This window comes from Periplaneta americana, chromosome 2 (assembly GCF_040183065.1).
Source record: "Periplaneta americana isolate PAMFEO1 chromosome 2, P.americana_PAMFEO1_priV1, whole genome shotgun sequence".
Lineage (NCBI taxonomy): Eukaryota > Metazoa > Arthropoda > Insecta > Blattodea > Blattidae > Periplaneta > Periplaneta americana.
In genome coordinates, this window is record NC_091118.1 from 89563858 (window position 1) to 89585344 (window position 21487).

The following is a 21487-nucleotide window of genomic DNA, read 5'->3' on the forward strand; positions in this document are numbered from 1 at the left end:
ACTGAGTTACTTCAGTAAGCCTGAAGCCTCATTTCTCACCAGTGGTTTCTGAGAGTTATTATTGATAACATGTGTGAGAGCCTTGATACATTTTCCCAATTTTCATTTGGACTTATACATGCTTTCTCTTGTGCTGACCAACTTGTTTCTGATAAATTCTTTACTGTTTTGCTTCCTGGTCCCATGAAAGAAAAATTTAGTTTCCCGCGTTGTGTAAAACTAGAGAACACATTATAAATGTTTTGCACTAGATTATAGAATGAGCTTGCTTCCTGACAACAGTTTGCAGCATTAGTGCTAACTAAATCCAAAGAATGTGCTACATTAGGCAAATAATGCGCTTTCGGATTTCGTTCTGTAATGCTTGCCTCTGAATGTGTGTAGGCTCGCGACATATTTATTGCTTGTATTGTCATAAGGCTGGCCTCTACAGTCAGTAATGATAATGAAATGTGTAGACAAGACTTTCAATACGTCTTCAGCTAGATTTTGAGACTTGTGTCTCGGCTCCCCATTTTCGTCCACGTGCCTTAATATGGGAGCTAGGTAATGTATATGTGAAATGTCCACAGTATAATCTATTATTATAGAGAAATAGTTGGCCTGTTTTATATCACTGATAATAGATTAATATTTTCACTCGCTCAGAAAGCAGTTGTATATTTCATCACAAATATTGCTGAAGAGAGCTTGTGTGTCCCTGTCCTGGATTTCCATGTCGTTGAATGTGGTATACGAGACGAGGATCGAACTCATTTATAAATTCAAGATATACCATAAACTAACCGTTAGGTAAAATTTTTCAACATGTCCACGTAGAGGAAGTCCATGACTTGTTAGCTTCAACACTACTGCAAACACACTTTTCAGCACATTGCGTCAGTAGCCTATATTTTTTTCTGCAACCAAATATGACTCGAATTGATTTTCTATAGTTCCAAGGGATTTTGTTTCCGTTGAAAGTGAATTTTAATGACGAGGTATAATACTAGAAACGTTTTTCCAATGTGAAATGCCAAGAGAAGCAATCGTGGTCTTGCCTCCAAACAAATTACTTGGCGCACAATAAACGTCACAGGTGCTACAGGAATAAGCTTATTCTAAGTAATCATGCAAAGTTTATTTACTGTTTAAAAGTTTGCGATAAAATATATTTTTGTTCAGATATCTGGTTTTACCGGCTGTCAGCTTTCGTGAATTAGAAAAATTCATTCCTACAATTTTGATTAATTTCACAATGTAGAGGAATGTCAATTGTTGACTAATTAACACCCACATAAATAACAGGAATCAATTGTTGACTGATTAACACCCACATAAATAACAGATATTTCTGTTGGATTTATGTATACACATATATGTATATATGTATATATTGTGACATCCGGGAGTCGATCACCCGTCCCACAGAGGGCGGGACGCGCGTGGAAGGATCGGGCGACGCGGCGAAGGAAGCTGCAGCCACGCAAACTGGAGGGGACGGACATAAGGGGAACGACGGCACGCTGGGCCGCGGCAGAGAGGGGGAAGTAAAGCCGCTGCGACTGAGGGGAGAAATCCAGAGAAGTTTCGGGAAGCGCCATCCTCTCGGCATCAGTAGATTGTTCGCGAAGTCGTAATTTCTCGAAACTATGGTTTAGTAATAAATACAGGACGCGAGGAGAAGAGAGTTCAGTTCAGTTTTTGGACAGCAAGCCAGTCAGTCTTGTGTAGCAGTGAAGCCAGCTTCGAGACCGGAGTTCGACTTGAGTGTGTCCGCAACTGTGGGAGCGTCCTGGCTAGTGCGGCGTATCCGGAGCCTTTGGTTCGAGTGCAGTGGACCGCAATTGGGGGACCTGAGTTCGAAGTTCAGTGGACTGACTCTGCAAGTCCTGGGTTCGATACTCTGTGAACTTGAGTGAATGAGCTAGAATAACTAGCCAAGGCAAACGAACTGAGAACTGACAGTTTTGTTTTGTAAATAGTGCTTTGTGAACATTAGTTGAGATTAACTGCACATTGTTGTTTTCAATAATCCAAGTGAATTGTCATTGTCGTCTGTGGAGTGCAATAACGAATACTGTGTTGCTGTGTGGAGTGGAAATCCCATTGTTGACGGGAGTGTTTAAATTAAATTACATAAAGTGATTATTGTTGAAACAATAAAGTTACATTATTGTTTAAAATAAAAGTTACAATATAATATATATAGACACATATATACACACACACACACATAATCATATAGACTCAATTTTCCTACAGTACATAAATATTGGCTCCCGATCGTCCAAGTCATTTAATATATTCGAGTGATCTCCTACATAATTACATACTGTAATGATCATCCTGTGTGTTCGGATTCGATCTCCGGAGTTTACTTGTGATGGATAAGATCGGAGGGACATCGTCGATAATCTAGCGGATACCGTAATAGGCTTTGGATTCGAGGTTCGTGGGATATATGATTATTAATTATATCAATATACAAATAAAAGTTTGAAGCAAAGTAAAAAAAAATGAAAAAAAAAACAGAGAAAGAGAGAGAGAAGGAGAGGTTACAATACAAGATAAACTTACTTACTTACTTACAAATGGCTTTTAAGGAACCCGAAGGTTCATTGCCGCCCTCACATAAGCCCGCCAGCGGTCCCTATCCTGTGCAAGAATAATCCAGTCTCTATCATCATACCCCACCTCCTTCAAATCCATTTTAATATTATCCTCCCATCTACGTCTCGGCCTCCCTAAAGGTCTTTTTCCCTCCGGTCTCCCAACTAACACTCTATATGCATTTCTGGATTCGCCCATACGTGCTACATGCCCTGCCCATCTCAAACGTCTGGATTTAATGTTCCTAATTATGTCAGGTGAAGAATACAATGCGTGCAGTTCTGTGTTGTGTAACTTTCTCCATTCTCCTGTAACTTCATCCCGCTTAGCCCCAAATATTTTCCTAAGCACCTTATTCTCAAACACCCTGAACCTATGTTCCTCTCTCAGAGTGAGAGTCCAAGTTTCACAACCATACAGAAGAACCGGTAATATAACTGTTTTATAAATTCTAACTTTCAGATTTTTGGACAGCAGGCTGGATGATAAGAGCTTCTCAACCGAATAATAACACGCATTTCCCATATTTATTCTGCGTTTAATTTCCTCCCGAGTGTCATTTATATTTGTTACTGTTGCTCCAAGATATTTGAATTTTTCCACCTCTTCGAAGGATAAATCTCCAATTTTTATATTTCCATTTCGTACAATATTCTGGTCACGAGACATAATCATATACTTCGTCTTTTCGGGATTTACTTCCAAACCGATCGCTCTACTTGCTTCAAGTAAAATCTAAATATAATGATGGTGGCAGAAGTGAAAATGGTGTTAACGGAAGTGATATATAGTTGTGATTGAAAAGAAAGGAAATATTGATTGCAGTTTGATAAAGATCGTGACTTTCCTTTCAATATTTGTGCCATAATTTATTTTTGAAGATACGTGAATCTGTCTCCCATTATTTCGTGCTCATGAACAGATCGTTCTGTGGACTACTCTTTCTAAAGCAATGTATAACAATTGACGTTTAGTAAATTTAAGCAAAATCCTTTCTACAAAATATAGTAGGGGCTATATTTCACAAAATTTTGATTTAATTTTATGTTTAATATTGTAAGCTTATTTATTGGTGATCTTTATTAATTAACTTTACGTTAGTTTATTAAAACGTTTACTCTGGAAATCATTTTAATTTTTTTGAAAGTGTCGGGAATTTTCCTGAACTAGAATCTAAGTGAAGGTGTTAATATAAATTACTCCGCAATGTTAGTCGTTCAAGAATAATTGTCATTAATCACGATAACTTCGTTTACGATTTAATTTATTACAGTACATGTGGCTGATAATTCCACAGTGAATTATATTCTTGGTCTCATCTTGCTAAAATAGCTCCTCGTTACCTTCAATTCATCGAGATGACTTCGAGGTTGTCATAAGATGGAATTATCTAACATTTGCTTAAGAGTTAGGAAAATCTCGGAAAAACCGAACAGATAATTAGTCAAACCGACACCCGAACGTAGGTTCGGAGCACAAGTCCAACTGGCTTCCCATAGACTACACTGGTGGAATATACGGTACAAGAAGAGAAAGATGAGCCAGCCAATAAATGCATTAGAAGTAAATTAATGTGAGTTTCAACTTAAGAGAACCAGTAGATTAAAAATATACAAACATGTTTTATTTCTGTAAAGAAAGAGAAAGAAAGGAAGGAAGGTAGAAAGCTAGGTAGGTAGGTAGGTAGGTAGGTAGGTAGATAGGAAAGAGAAAAGGAAGAAAGGGAGAAGGGAAGGGATAAAGGTGGAAAGGTAGGAATAAAGGAAGAAAGGTAGAAAGTAAGGAAAGTAGGAGGGAAGAAAGAAAGGAAGAAACGATAAAAGAAGGAAGGAATAAAGATTGGAAGAAAAGAAGAAAGAAAGACAAAAGGAAGAAAGAAAGAAAGAAAGAAAGAAAGAAAGGAAGGTAGGAAGGAAGGAAGAAAGAAAGAAAGGAAGAAAAGTAGGAAAAAAGGGAGGGAGAAATACAAAGGGAAAGGAAAGAAAGAGAAATATAAAACAAAGAGAAAGACGAGAAAGAATGAAAGAAAAAGAAAAAGAAAAAGAAAAAAAGAAAATGAAAGAGAGAGGAAAAGAGAAAGAAAGGAGAACGATAGCGAAAAAGAAAGAGAAGAAAAGAGAAAGAAAGCAGAAAGAAAGCGAAAAAGAAAGAAAGAATAGAAGAGAAAGAAAGAGAGAAAAAAGAGAAAGAGAAAGAAAAAAGAAAAAGAGAGATAGAGGTAAAGAAAGAAAAGGAATGAGACAGAAGAAAAAAGTAAGAGAGAAAGGAAGAGAGAAAAAGAGGAAGAATGAAAGAGAAAGAAAAATAAAAAGAAAGGGAGAAAAGGGAAAAAGGAAGAGAATGAAAGAGAGAAGAAAGAAAGGGAAAAAGAAAGAAATAGAGAAAGAGAAAACATTGAAAGAAAGAAAGAGAAACTGAGAGAAAAAAGAAAAAGAAGGAAAAGAGAGAGAAAGAGAGAAGGAAAGAAAAAGAAAAGAGGAAATGAGAAAGAAATAAAGAGAAAAATGATGGAAGGAAGACAAAGAAAAAGAAAAAAGAGAGATGAGGGAGACTGAGAAAGAAATAGAGAGAAAAAGAGAGAAAGAATGAAAAAAGAACGAAAATAAAGAGAGAGAAAGAGATAAAGAAAGTTAAAGGAAGAGAATAAGAAAGAGATAGAAAAAAGAGAAAGGAAAAGAGAAAGAGAGAAAAAGAAAAAAGAGAAAAAGACATTGATGGAAGGAAGTAAATAAAGGAAACTGAAGAGAAAAGAAAGTGTGGGAAAGAAAAAGGAATAGACAGAAAGGAAGAGAGAATTAAAGAGAGAGGAAGAGGGAATGAAAGAGAGAGAACAATAAAAAGATAGGAACAAAGGAAGAAATAGAGAAGAAACAGAAAAGAGAGAAGAGAAAGTCAAGGAAAGAGAAAGAGAAAGTAAAAGAAAGAGAGGGAAAGGAAGAAGAAAAGAGGAGAAAGGTAGAGATAAAGAAAGAGAAATAGTGAAATAGAGAGAAAGAAAAAAAGGGAAAGAAGAAAATGGGAAATAAAAACATATAAAGAAATAAAGTAAGAAAGAAAGAAAAAGAAAAAGAAAGTGAAAAAGGAAGAAAGGCAAGAAGAAAGGAGCAAGGAAGAAAGAAATAAAGGAAGAAAAAACAAAGAGGAAAGGAAGAAACTTTCTTAGTTAACATAGAAAAATATCTCTCATTTGTCGATTTTTTTTTTTTTTTTTGGAAAATAAATTCTGGTATAAAATTATTCTCTACAAAATTAAATGCCAGAAGTGTTTAAAAATACTTTTGTTGAATTGAGCAATTTTTTCATTACTCACTATTAACCAAATCTTTTACGTCTCGTAATGAATGGACTATAAATTGTTAAGAAATAACTATAGTCTGGCGATGGGTAAGAATTTCTTCTTGTGTCGCAAATCTCAAGTGTTTTGTTGTGTGACAAGGACACAGACTGTTGAAGTCTTGCGACTGGTGTAGGCTTTGTCCATTTGTCCTAAATCATGAAAGAAAATAATGAATACGTGAGTTACACTCATATACTTGACCGGAATACCAGACACAGCCTCACTAAGTTTAAATTTTGACCTCTCAGTGACCGACAACTGAGAACGAGCTATACGTGCAATTAAAAATGCAGAGACGCAGTTTGTGGAGGAACTGGCTTCAAACTATTAGTAATTGTTACATTGAATATCACGAAAGCTATCCTATTCATATTACTTTTAAGAAGTTGCAGAGCGTTGCAGCATCATCAGTTTTTAATTTTATACGCATGTTTTCTTTGCGCAGCAAACTTCATGGCCCTGTCGTAAACCAGTTACAACGTTAAACGAATATTCTTACTTCTAAACGTTAGATTGTTACATTCTTAAGATATTTATTTGCTTTTAAGAATTCGGGTTTATTAACGAAATACTACTGAAATATGAAATCGACCAACATAAAATCGATATAAATAGAAAATAATATCATTATGCCTTAATCGGCAATTGTACGTGCATTTTAATGTCAGTGGGACAATTCACTCGATATAAATTTTCACGTTCCTATTTCTTGTAGGCTACTTACTGTATATTTGCGCTTTAAAACTCAAATTGATTAAAACATACATTGTGTTATGAAAAAGACTATCGTTATTCCTCTTCTTCAACGCGTGGAGTAGTAGTGGTAGTGATAGTAGTTGCACTATTACTAGTGGTAGTGATAGTGGTAGTAGTACGCGAACCAAATAATACCACCTTAACACTTAATTCACTGTTGCTCTGGAAATAAGTTATGTATAAACACAAAAATTATGACAAAGGAACTTTAATTTCATCTTTGGAAAATAGCACAATGAAACGAATTACAACTCAAACAAGAAAACTTCGTACACTGGCATTATTAGGAACAGCTTGTTCAATTAACGCCACCTGTTTTCTAGTAACCTATACACTTACAATTAATGAATTACTTTTCCTAAGCAACACAAATTGAACTAGCAACTAAATTTGAGTTTCTATTAATGAAAACTACAAAGTCACTCAATACTAATGAAATATTCTTGATCTGAATCTGAAACTCCAGATGGATTAGGAAAATATATTTTGCGGTAACTTCTTATTTTCAAAAAATGAGACGAGACTCAGTAGAAAGTTATAAACATAAAAGCATTAACCTTAGTTAAATATGAATGTTTTCCCAAAAGTAAAACAAAAAATTAAGAGTTTGATAAGCTATTGAACCAATATCATCACTGTGCACATTCTGGACATTTGTAATTTGAGTTTTTCCTTATGTTTCCACATTAATCATGTGAATACCCATACAATATGAATATAATAGCAATGAAAATACTATTAAAAAGTGAGGACTATCGTTAAACAAATGAGTACCGTACTAACATAACCTAAAATTTTATCTGTAGACCTGTAACACCACGTGGCGTTAAAGCGCTACTGAGTACTTGATAACATTACACGCCTGTTTCTCTAACATTTTCAAATATTACAGATGGCAAATACAGTACTTTCTCTGCATAAAAGAATGTTTAAGTATCACGAAAATATATAGTTTAATATAGTTATTATTTGCTCAACACACAAAATAAAATATTCCTTCTTACCTTGATATAAGAACAGCCTTTCACTATCAACACACAAGAACAAAATGGTGGAATATCATGCCACTCGTATAGGGAAGACCAGGTAACTTGATACCCTAAGGGTGAAACCTAACCATTTTTCCCCCATTACTACAAATGCTAGTGGATTATGGTGATTTTCTAGTTTGAAGGTTGAATTTTCTTTTGCCAACTTCGTTTCGAATTTCGATACTGACAAATACTATAAATGGTAGTGATTTTGTAACCGGTATGTTGGCAGCTGAGGCAAATATCGACAATATTTGCCGGTACTGGAGTTCCATGAAATTAAAATTGTACTAGATTTCTCAGCCGGTTACTGGAAGATAGTGAAATTCGAACTTATTAATAATTAATTAATATTAGTATTAATATTAATACATAATAGTTATTTTATGTGTTGCGTTGTGGTTATAATTCAAGAATAGTCAGATAAGTACGAATGAATATAATATACTTGGGCGTGATAATGCACGTGGGTAATGGATAGAAATATTATTTCAAATTTTAATGAATTTCTTTCGTGTTTAGATTTTTATTACTATGTCAAAAAAATGAAATAGTGTTGCAGTGACTCCTCCAAGGAAGAAAATGTGTGGCATTCAGAGTACGCTTCAGAAATCTGTAGTTCACGTGTATAATGAGTTGAAGAAAGAAGATAATGAAGAAGGAATTATGCTAACGGAGACAGCAATTACAACCAGAATAGGACAATTATTAGGAGTAAGTATTCTTAAGCATACATTTCAAAGTGGTATTCAGTTTTAGGAGTTTGCACTAATAATTTCATGATTGTGGTCAAACAAAACAAATTTTTAGGTTAGGCCTACATGTTTAATCAAGTCAGTGATTTTCATATTGCCAAACTAAATACATTTAAGATACTGTAATACTGCAGTGGGTGATAGCTTAAATACATTTACAAATTAGACGAACAAGTAATCAAACAGCACGAAAGTAAATTTCCAGTTTTCTCTTTTGGTATTAAATTAACCGTTCAGATCACAATTTACATGCCACATCGGCCGAAGAAAATACAAGTCATATTGTAATTATTAACTTGATATTGCAGCAAATATTACATGAATGTTGGCCTGTTATGGTGCTTAAAAATAATTCAGTTTTATATAATAACTATATAACATACTCTATAAAGCATAGGAACGTTGACTCTGGCTGAATAATTTATTCATGACTGGTCTAAGTAATATTAAATATGGTGTTTCTTCAGAAAAGCTACCCCACCCAAAGTACTTGTTAAGATATAACTCTCGAGAGGACGAGGACGCACTACTGGGAAACTAACCATTTCTCTTCGTCCTGGACCTCTCGCATGTTATATTGGTAATTAGTAACAAGTTTGAGGGAGGGACTACAACAATGCATTAGAATATACAGGTAAGTGTCAAAGGATTTTTGTGCTGAAAGTATTTTTGGCTGTGCACTAAAACCACGTGTTCATCACTATGTAAATATCATATAAATCAATTAAACAAAATAAAATTATGACTTCTTTGGTGTAGCTTTTCTGGAGAATTACCTAAATATTAGCCTACTTAAACCTATCGTAGACCCAACCTAACATGTTGATCATTTTCTATTCATATAGCTGTAAATGTTGGTATTATGCATGAATTTTATGATATAACAATTTTTAGAAGTATTATGTTATTGTTTGTTATTACAGCTTGGCTTAACTACAGCCACGAAAGTGATAAATTCACACAAGGGGACCCCACTCGTGACACCAGGAAAACATAGACTACGTAAACATCCAGTGACTGATGCTGATGATTTTACGAAAGATGCAATTGCGAGATTTATTTATGACAAGTTACATAAAGGTAGGGAAGTTACAGGAATTATTGTGTTGATTTATGCAATGTAATTCTGATATTAGTCATAGGCCTATGTATAAAAATATGGCATAATTTTCATTTACTGTTACAGGGGAAGTACTAACAGCAGCAAAAGTTCTGGAACATATGAATGATGATTATGAAACATATTTATTTAGAGTATCCTTATCATCGGTGAAAAAATTTTTGAAAGAGATGAAATTTCTATGGAGCAAAGGGGATCCTTATACACATGTATGAGAAAGTGATGTTATTCGTTTTTAAGAAAATATATAAGAAATGTGGAGCGTGAGAACCCTAAACCCGTAGTATTCTTGGATGAGACTTGGATTTTTATGAATGGTAAATTTCAATGTATTGTGAGACATTGAGTGATTGAATTTTTTACTAACAAATAGATTAACACTTATGTGGAATATGAAATTGCAATTAATATAGGCTACTAGTAATGAATTCAGGTGGGAACAACATGTTTTGCAATTAATAGTTTCATATTATAACTAGAGGTTAGTTATAAAATACTTGAACGGTTTTCCTGTCTTTAAAATTTTTGTGTCTCTTAGAGTGTCAATGTGCATTGCTTTTCATTCTCTGTTTTTTTAAGTATGATCACCCACTTATTCATGAAATAAACAGGTGAAGTTTCCAGTGACATGAATGGTGTTATTCATAGACCAACAAATGAGGGTGGAAGATTAGATGCCGGAACGAAAGGTGGATTTATACTTGGTAAGTTATATTGATTTATATTTTACATAAATTTGGCAAGAGTAATTTTTTAAATCAGGGTACAAAAATATAAAAATTGGTGACTAAATAAAAACGTGGGAAAGCCTTTCACCAAAGAGGATCTCATGTCATGTTATGTTATGTTTTATTTTCTTTATTTAAATGCTGTGAATTCATGTGACGTAATTATATGCCCAGGTATAATTTTTATTGCAGGTGCTGATTTAATTTTTTCATGCAATTGAAAGAAAAGTCAGGACTACCATAGTGCTATGAATAGCCCTGTAGTTGAGAAGTGGGTGCAAACACAGTTGTTGACCTGAGAACACTAGGGCAATGCGTTATTGTCATGGATAGTGCTGCATATCATAGCAGACTTGTGAAAAATCAGCCAACAACAAAATGGAGGAAAGAACAGCTACTGGTGATTGCAACTGAATATAATAGATTTGTTGTACTAAATGATAAGAGTTGATGGTGTGAAATCACCTTTTGATATTACATTGCAATATTAATTTCCATACTTTACAGTCATTATTATTATTATTATTATTATTATTATTATTATTATTATTGTTATTATTATTATTATCTTTACTACTACTACTACTACTACTACTACTACTACTACTACTACTACTACTACTACTACTACTACTACTTATTGATGCTACTTTTTTCTTTCAGGTGAAATTGAATCTACATAAGAATCCTAAAACAACAGAGCCTTGCCAATTACTGTTCTGAAGCGGCCTTGTCTTATGTGTTGTGTCTATATACAATTAATTCTTTCAGTTTTTTTTCCCCTTTAATGTAATGAAGTTGTTGGTTGATTGATACCAAGTGTTCAGCAGTTGATGTCATTTGTTATCTTGTACTCCAATATTTAACCAGATGATTGAAAGCTGTGTAAAGTTAAACAGTCAAGACAATGATCCATATCTTCATTGAGATTTCAGAAATGGCATGGGGAGATTCTGAAATATCAGTTCTTTGTAAATATTTGAGACAATCATGGCCTGTGATAATATGAGTACTGCCACTGTAGATTTTCATAGAAGTTCAGTTATTAAATTAGGTGTATTATTTTTACTATGTATTGTACTATATTTTTGTTTCGCTTAATTGATGAATTATATATGCTGTAAATTGAATAGTAGACTGTAGGTCTATAGCTTAACTGATGAATTGTATGTGCTGTAAATTAAATAGTAGGCTGTATACCACAAGTGATGAATTGTTTATGCTTGTAATGTGAAGTAATTTGCATGATATTTATTATCAGTTTCTGTATATTTCAACTGATTGAATTGTTTATACTTTTAAATTGAATTAACTTGCTTGCTATGTATTATATTTTATAGCTTAACTGATGAATAATTGTTTAGGTTTGTCAATTTAATAATCTGAGTGCCATGTACTTCATATTTTTAGTGGAGCCACCAATGTAGCTTAGTCGGTAGACTCATTGGCCTGCAAATTCAGAGCTGCACTCGAGGGTAGTTTGGATCCCCCATTTGGTCTGATTAGTTGGTTTCTTCTGAGGATTTTCCTCCATCGTGGAGCAGACACCGGATGGCCTATTGCAATTTTTTCATTTGCTTTAGAATCATTCCGATTTTTGTTACCACATTGTCATGTTCTGATCTTGTTATTCTTTTAACAGTGTGGTAAGATGCAGGTATAGATAACCTTACAGTAATTTTGCTACCTTTCAGCTACCTCATTACCTCCCACTCCATAAAGTTCATGGATCCACGGAAGTACCAGTCGTCGATGTAATTCGACCATTTTGCTTAAAATATTAAAACACTGTAAAATATTGAGATTTCATGCTGTTACATCCATTACTGCAGCAAGAACATCTGATTTTGAATCTGATAGTATGACAGCCTTCTCAGATTTATGAAGTCGATACTGGAGATTTTGTAAGCTTAAAAGTGTATCTAAATTTTCACTATCAAAATTAGTCAGTGTTTGAAGTTAGTTAGTTAGTTAGTTAGTGGCGTTTAAAAAGGGCGCGTCAGCTACTATGGCTATTTGCGCCCTTATCTAAAATCTTTCACTAAACACAAACACAATACAATAACCAGAATGTTTAAAAAGCTAAAAAGCGTTGTCACGGTTAAAATGGGGCAAACAAGTGTTTGAATATAATTCCCTGTAAAAGGGAATATACTGGTATTGTACTACAACACCACTACATCTATGGCTTGGTAAACAGGATCCATCTATAAAAAATACTGTATGTAGTCACCCACTGACCAGATCATTTATCGTTTCTAATGATTTTTAAAATGTCTGGAGAAGTATCACATTTCTTAACATCATCTGTTAAAGTTAACTTATATACTATTCATTTTGAAATAACTTGGGATTGTGTTTTATTAGTAAAGTTTCCCTTAATTGAGCAAGTTTGAGTTCTCCAAGTAGAGTCAAAAAGTCTGTTGGGATTTTGGCTCAGTTTATTAATATTTGTGGACTGTGATTTTTTGTTCTAGACAACCATATTATCTGCAAATGATGAGATTATCATAAGATCTATTTCTTTAGTTAGACCATCGACATTAATATTGGAAAATGTATTCCTGAAAACAACAATGTGGGAAGCCCAGATGAATCTGTCTCTATTTACATATTTGTGACAATGAATCAAATAATCAAGTCACTGACCCAGTGTAACACTTTATCATGGACACCCTAAGTTTGCAATTTCTTAAGTGATTTATATCTACAGAGCCATATGATCCTTGAAAATAAATTAAAATTGTTAAGTTGTTTTGTTTTCTGTTTAAAATATCTTTAATATCTTGACTAAAATTTAAAATCTGTCCATTTGTTGAATGCAATTCTCTAAAGTCAACCCAATAAAATGAAAGTTAGTTACTAGATTCCAGGAACCAGTTCAATCTATGAAATCATCTCTTCCATAATTTTGGCTATCATACTAGTAAGTGGTATCTGTCGATAACTCGAAAAGATATTAGTTGAATAATTGCTTTTCAAAATTGATGTTATGATAGATTTTCTCCAGACAGATATTGTATTTTAGATGAGATTACAAGATAAAAGTAGTGAGTTTGCTTGTTTGCCAACATGTTTAAGAAAATCAGCATGTGTATTGTCTGGACTTGGAGATGTTTTGGGTCTTATGTTATTAAATTAATAGTAATATTCAGTTCTTGATTAAATATTGTTATATAAAGTAGATAGTAGATTTAATATTTCTTTCAGTTTTTCCCTTAATAGTCTGACGTACACAGATAAAACTAACAACCACACCACCAACTAATCTAATAGAAATTAAAATTTAATTAAATGTAGAAAAAGTAATTAAAATTATAAATACACGTAATAAACCATAACCCCCTAATTTCAACAATATACTATTTTATTCCCTTTTACAGCTTGTAGATAATTATTAATTATAGTTATTACTTATTAGCATAATATTTATTGAACTTATTGGCTATTTCACTTCGTTTGAAAGATGTTATTGTGTACAAAAAGCATTTTTTGATGATCGTTTCATGCTGTATGTTGTGTATAAATCTATGATTTCTGGCCATCTGTTCTGTGTAATCCATCTTTTGTATAGAATTAATAAAATATTCTTTTGGTAGTAATTATTTTATTAATTGAGTATTTAATTTTCACCAGCTCACATTTCTTGAATCATTTGCTTTTTCTTATTTAAATTTAGGACACAAGAGCCAAAAAGAGACTTCACAGTTATGTATCATACATTTTTTCAATGACAGACGTGGAGTTGCAGAAATAATAAGTGTAAGTGTACCATTATTAAGCAATTTACAAAGAAATGAAATCTTTAAAAAGGTATCTAGAAGTGAAATTACTTATGGCTTTTAAGGACCAAAATTATTTTTGTAAGTTGATTTATTATTATTTCAGTTTTAGCCTAGTTGTATTATCCATTTCCTTACTAATTTCAAAAGATAATCAGAAATTCATTCGAATTCCAACCAAAAGTCAATTGGTTATTAATTTATCTACCTTTAGGAAGTACAGTATATGTACGCTGGAATCTTTGAAGTGAAGTGACAATAATTTAATTGGTCTTGGAACAGATTTGATTCTTGAATATTATATACTATACTTTGTTGTATATTTACGTCTAGTAACCTATTAATGCTAATACTAATAATAATAATGTAAAGGAATAAAAGAATAGAACATAGCAATACATTTCTCATTATTATTGAAACTATTTAGAATAACCTTCCAACATTAAGGTAAAGTACGGTGAGTAAAGAAGTCATTCAGTACATAGGATCGTGATTTTACTACATGTGGTGATATCTGGTAACAGTTGGCAACACTGACAAGGAGGAAATATTTGCTGTTTGGGAACTGAACTTACGTGATCCTCACTATAAATGCCAGCGGACAGCTAGTAACTCAATTCATCACTACATGGCAAGCGAATGCAGGCTACAGTAGTACACTACCAAAATCTGGTGTCGTTAACAATAATTCATAGGAGGCGTTAAAGATATAGCTACATGGCGTTATTTGTCTCAGGGACATTAGTACTAGTATACGCCATTCGTTATCTCGTGAAACTTACATGCATGCCTTCACTTGCAGCTAGCTAGCTCACTTATAGACACCATAAGGTTCTTACTATAAGTTATGGCGCATGCATGCATTTGGTTTCACGAGGTAACGAATAACCTATAATACTAGTAGTGATACTAGTAGTAATACAGTGCGCCAGGGAAATCTCTCCGCACTGGAGAAAGCGCAGTGTATGCGCTAGCAAATACAGTTATATTGGTAGCATTAGCCGGGCCGGGAATTGCCACATCCTTGAGTGGGAATTGTTTAGCTAACGATATCAGTTGAGGGTAGACGGGGTGTACTGCAGTCTAATTTTATTGTGAGTGAGCGGTGGCTAAAGACTACTTGTGACAATGCTTTCTGTTGAAGAAAGAGCGTCTTTGATGGAATACGTTTTTCGCGAAGGTGATAAGTTTACGGCAAATATGAAACAGAAATTTCGTATGCGTTTTCCTAATTCCTCGCGATATTGTAAGTGAATTGATCAATAAATTCCGTGGAATCGGGTCAGTTCTCGATGCACTAAGAATAGCAGGCCTATAATTTTAACGACAGAAAAACTTGATGAAATCTCGGATATAATGTTGGGGAGTCCTACAAAATCAACTCGCAAATTAGCACAAGAGGCCGAATCTCTAAGTTGACAAGGTTGTAAGAAGCGAACTTCAATTCCACCCCTATAAATTTTTATTTTAGTAGGTTAATTTACGACGCTTTATCAACAGCTTAGGTTATTTAGCGTCTGAATGAGATGAAGGTGATAACGCCGGTAAAATGAGCCCGGGGTCAAGCACCGAAAGTTATCCAGCATTTGCTCATATTGGGTTGAGGGAAAACCCCGGAAAAACCTCAACCAGGTAACTTGCCCCGACCGGGAATCGAACCCGGGTCACCTGGTTTCGCGGCCAGACGTGCTGACCGTTACTCCACAGGTGTGGACTCTACCCCTATAAAATGAAAGTGATTCATGAATTTAAAAAAATGATTACAAGGCTTAGGATCCGGGACACTTTAGTTACCAATGTACGCACAACTTGACTATAGAGTTCCTTGAACATAGTAGACAGACATACTGTGAATTTAAACAATGTGCTTCGTTATATTCTACTGTTGATAGTTCAATCTAGTGACGGTGGAAAATGAAGTAGGATACATACTTCACAAGTTTCATGTCCGTCTGCGACAATGAAGTCGTTAGCGTTACATTGAACAACCATATAATACATACTTGCAACTAGTTCGAAAAAACTGTTCACTATATAATGAAAATACACTGTGATGGCCTGAGTTCGTTTCGTAGGGAGAGACGGAAGAATACTGTACCTCTGATCACGAACCGGATTGTATACTAACGCACAGGTAAACAAAACTCGCCGTGACACCACAGTCTAGTATATACAGTCGCGAAGCTCAATACGTAGTAAATATGCAAACATTAGATAGTTGCTCACCACTAGGATCGCTAATATCGCCTCATTACAGGCAATGCGAAATAGTGCCGTCACAGTCTATTATTACTAGCACCCTCAAAACTCAACCTTCGTGACTGTATATAGTAGACTGTGGTGCCACCTCACTCCATCTGTACTCCGTTGCACTGTAACTCCACTTCATTCTTAACTTGTCTCGGATCCTAAGCCTTGTGATTACGAAAAGAGACTGAGGTAGTGTTAATGGTTCCAGAGATTTATAAATCGGCATGCACTTGACGTTTTAAATGAAACTTTCTTTACAGACGAAGCATGGTTTAACTCGCTATGAAAATTCTTACAATTCACGAGTTCGGTCTTCGGAAAATCCCTATGCAGTATGAGAGACCATGTTGCATCCAGAGAAAATAGGAGTGTGGGTTGCCATATCAAGAGCGCGAAGAATATGACCGATCTTCTTTGAGACTTCTGTGAATTCGGATGTTTACTGTTCTGAGATTATTTATCCATTTATTGCTAGGCTGAATGAAAATGAAATTGAGCGTTGCTTTTTCTAACAGGACAATACTACGGTACATACGTCAAACCAATCGTTTGGATTTTTAAAAGAGTTCTTTGGAGAAAGAATAATCACTAAATGACTCTGGCCACCGCGGTCTCCCGATTTAACACCATCGGATTATTTCCTTTTGGGTGCGAAAAAATCTGTGTTATATGGTAATAAACCTAAAACAATCCATGAACTGAAGACGAATATAATTAATTATGTGCAGTGGATTACGCAATAAACATTAGTGAAAGTGTTTGCAAATAAGTGTAAAAGCGTCAAACTGTGCCATCAAGAACGAGGAAAACACTTCCAGCATTTGTTATTATTGTAGTGAGTACTGAGTACACAGTTTACGTTTTGTTCCTAGCGTAAATTCCAGCCACTACCAACATAACTGCAGTTGCTAGCGCATACACTCCTCTGTCTCCAGTGCGGAGTAACTTCTCTGGCGCACTGTAGTATCATTATTAATTGCAGAGGTAATTGAGAGTCAAAATTCAACATGGGCGAGAAATAACTGACAAATTTTTCCTGGATCTCTCTATCAAAAATGAATAATAACCTATCTTTTCATTAGTTCCGAAAATTAATATTTTGTATAAACCATTTAATTGGATCAAAATTTTATTTTATTGAAGTTTCAATATTTATTTTCAATGTATCCGAAGGAATAAGAACTAATCGATAAATTTTGTTTCCAAGGTTCATATCCGTGCCGTAAATCTATAACACAGACTTCTTAGATTTACTTTCCTCCCCGAAGTAACTATGTTACCGTATGTCAGTTCATTCTATGTAATTTAATACATCACGAAGAACATCATCTGCTCTATCTTGAAGTGGATGGACAGAGTGTGATTTAGACTTAGAAGTGAAGATCTTTTACTTTTTTTTACTAAAGTTACACTATATAGGCTATGTTTTATATATACCATTTCCAGATAAATTGACTGGCACATATTTTAATACGAGAAATATCCGTCCGCTATTTAAGGGGAAATCGCTGCGCAAGAGACACACGTAAAGGTCTATGACGTGTCCAGAATCACATTTTTGTTTTCAAAAGAGCTGTCGTAGTAAAAATCTCTAAGTATATATTTTGTAGTTTTATAATAACATCTCTTCAGACTACCTATGGTAAAAAAATAAAAAGAATTTATTAAGATTTTTATCTATTTCTTCATTGAGTAAGTTCATATTGTATCCTAGGTACACTGGCTCCAAAAACTATTAGCACACCCCATTTTGTTATAGTACTGGGTTCAATTTAAGATAATTGAAAATGCAGTTGATATTTCATTTCATTTTTCATTTCATTTATTATATTCCATAGATCTTACTTTAGCAATGAAGCTTTAAGATGTGGAACAAGTCAACATTTTACAAGATTACTTACTTACTTACAAATGGCTTTTAAGGAACCCGAAGGTTCATTGCCGCCCTCACATAAGCCAGCCATCGGTCCCTATCCTGTGCAAGAATAATCCAGTCTCTATCATCATACCCCACCTCTCTCAAATCCATTTTAATATTATCCTCCCATCTACGTCTCGGCCTCCCTAAAGGTCTTTTTCCGTCCGGTCTCCCAACTAGCACTCTATATGCATTTCTGGATTCGCCCATACGTGCTACATGCCCTGCCCATCTCAAACGTCTGGATTTAATGTTCCTAATTATGTCAGGTGAAGAATACAATGCGTGCAGTTCTGTGTTGTGTAACTTTCTTCATTCTCCTGTAACTTCATCCCGCTTAGCCCCAAATATTTTCCTAAGCACCTTATTCTCAAACACCCTTAACCTATGTTCCTCTCTCAGAGTGAGAGTCCAAGTTTCACAACCAATTTTACAAGATTACAACTACAATTGCAATTTTTACAATATTTTACAATTTTTACAATTTTAAAATTTTGCAATTTTCTACAATTTCTTACATTTTTTTACAATATTTTGGTGAGATGTAGTGAGATGAGGTGAGGCCCGAGGATTCGCCAAAAGATGACCTGGCATTTGCCTTATGGTTGGGGAAAACCTCGGAAAAATCCAACCAGGTAATCAGATCAAAGGGGGTGAAATGAAGTGAGACCGAGGACTCTTCATAGACCATCCGACATCAGTCCCACGGCTAGAGAAAACCTTGGAAGAAACCGATGGGACCAAACGCGAGATCCAACCCAAGCCCGAGCGCAGCTCCGGATCAGCAGGCCTGCGAGTCTGCCGGCTGAGCTACATCGATGGCTCTACTAAAAATATACAGTACATAGCCAATCAGAATACTAAATTTACAACACAAACTATTATTCATCAGTTGAGTTATAATAGTATATTATGCAACGAGCCTATAATGATAGTAATTAAGAAGCGAGTATGTTTGTTTATAAAACGAGCGCGAGTTTCATAATTTTCATACGAGCGTCTTAATTACCATTATAGGCAAGCTTCATACGACGTTTTATGCTCGACCATATTTCTAACTTGAAATTATTCAGAAGTATTCATTTTATTTGTATCTGACTGAAGATCAGAAGTGACCTTGGTCATAGCTCGTGAATTGTGAGATTTGCGCAGAGGCGAAAGTATTGATTTTTTCCGAGGAACAATAATGTCATTGACCTTGATTTAATGTATAGAATAACATGAACTAATTTTGATATAACCTGGAAATTGATTTAGAATTGAAAAACGAGATGACAAATTGAATTTATTTGAATATTATTTACAATTAACGCTAATTATTATAGAAACAGAACATAACCTTCTGCGACAGTATTGGATTTCCAGCCTCCGGGACGTTTCCCTCGTCTTTCGATTGCATATCCGAGAATAATCGAAAACCTGAACTTTAATGAATAGGTGTACTTTAATGACATGCATTAAAGGACTGCTACTAGGTGTATAATTACTACATTTCGGCATGGTCGAGCATAAATTATAATACATAACAAGTTAATTCAATTTAAAGCATAAACAATTCAATCAGTTGAGATATACAGAATTTAATAATACATATCATGCAAATTACTTCAAATTACAAACATAAATAATTCATCAATAGAGCTATATAGATTACTATTCAATTTAAAGTTTATACAATTCATCAGCCAAAACTATACAAATATATACAATAGAAAGTAAACAGATTAATTCAATTTACAAGCATACTTTCGTTAAACTATACAAATTTGTACAATTCATATCAAGTAGATTAATTCAATTTATAATCATAAACGATTCACCAGTTGAGCTATACAGACTAATATACAATTTACAGCATAGACTATATATATATATATATATTCAATTTACAGCATATACAATTCATCAGTAGAGCTATACAGACTACTATTCATTTTAAAAGCATATACAATTCATCAGCCAAACTATACAAACATATACAATACATAGTAGACAAATTAATTCAATTTATAAATATATTTTCATTAAGCTACACAAAATTGTACAATTCATATCAAGTAGATTAATTCAATTTATAAGCTTAAACAATATGAAGAAAATAATCTGCCCTCAATGAGGGTAACCATAAAGATCCAGAATAAAAGCACTACAGAATAATTTAGAAAGACAGGAATTGTTTAGTAAAAAAATTCAGAGAAATGCAAACCCAACACAATCATCAATGGCCAAAATATAAATGGTAATGTAATATTTGGATTGAATCCTTAAGAATATTCAACAAAATTTTTTGAATTTCAAAAAATCGGAGTCCGAGTGCTTTTAAAATATCACATGTGAATTTAGGGAGTGTGCCACGTGCACCAAACAAAAGACCAGAAACACTCCACTGACTACCCTAGTGGGAATGTTATATTTCTCACTTAGATAAGGGATGCAGGACTCATAAATGGATTTCTTCTCCTCATCAACGTGTTGTGCCTGCAGGGCATCCCTCTCGAACCGGATTGTAGGATCAAGGACTAATCCCTTAGATTGAGTCCTGTGGATGGCTACAATATCTGCTCTTCTGTTCGAATCTAAGGATGAAACGCAGTTGATCTCCTCGTATACTTCCCATCCACGACGCTTGAGGACATCAGCAATACCGGTCCTGGCCTTATGGTGTCGATTGTTGCGCAGCAGCTCCGTTTTTCGACAGAATCCCAACACGTGACCAAGAGTTTCCGTCTCGTTGCAGCCTGGATGGCGACAACGGGTTGTGTTGAAACTTCTGCCGGGCACAGATCTAACCGCAGATAGATTGCTGGACATTTTAATTGCATTAATGTATTCTGAAATTGATAAATTTGCTTTTGATGACATCCAGGAATTTGCCTTGGGGCACTCAGAATACAGGATAACACCTTTGCCCTTATGAGGTAATTTACACCATCATTCAAAACTTCTGTTCCGCAAGATCTCCCTCAATTGTCGACCTTTAGTGTTGGGAGCAATAGAAGACTTATTGATGTTTAGGCTACGTAGACTCAGATGCTGTTCAATGTGCAGGTTCCTTACAAAGTTAAGATGCATATCATTAATACGGTGAAGACGATTACAGATGTTGTAATGTTGAATGCTGGCCTCCCACTCTGCACAAAGAATTCCCAAACCTCGGACTTTTTTACTTGCGTATAACATTGAATTTGGCGTATCATCGGGCAGCATCATAATTTCCT

At 34.5% G+C, this 21487-nt stretch overlaps 1 long non-coding RNA gene across 1 annotated transcript; it reads left to right on the forward strand.

Annotated features, from left to right (window-relative positions):
- The first annotated feature begins 10024 nt into the window (after positions 1-10024).
- On the forward strand, positions 10025-13859 carry LOC138694410 (uncharacterized). The gene is made up of 3 exons (XR_011330926.1): positions 10025-10295; positions 10512-10719; positions 10983-13859. It is a non-coding gene; the product is annotated as an uncharacterized lncRNA (long non-coding RNA).
- Positions 13860-21487: the final 7628 nt, after the last annotated feature.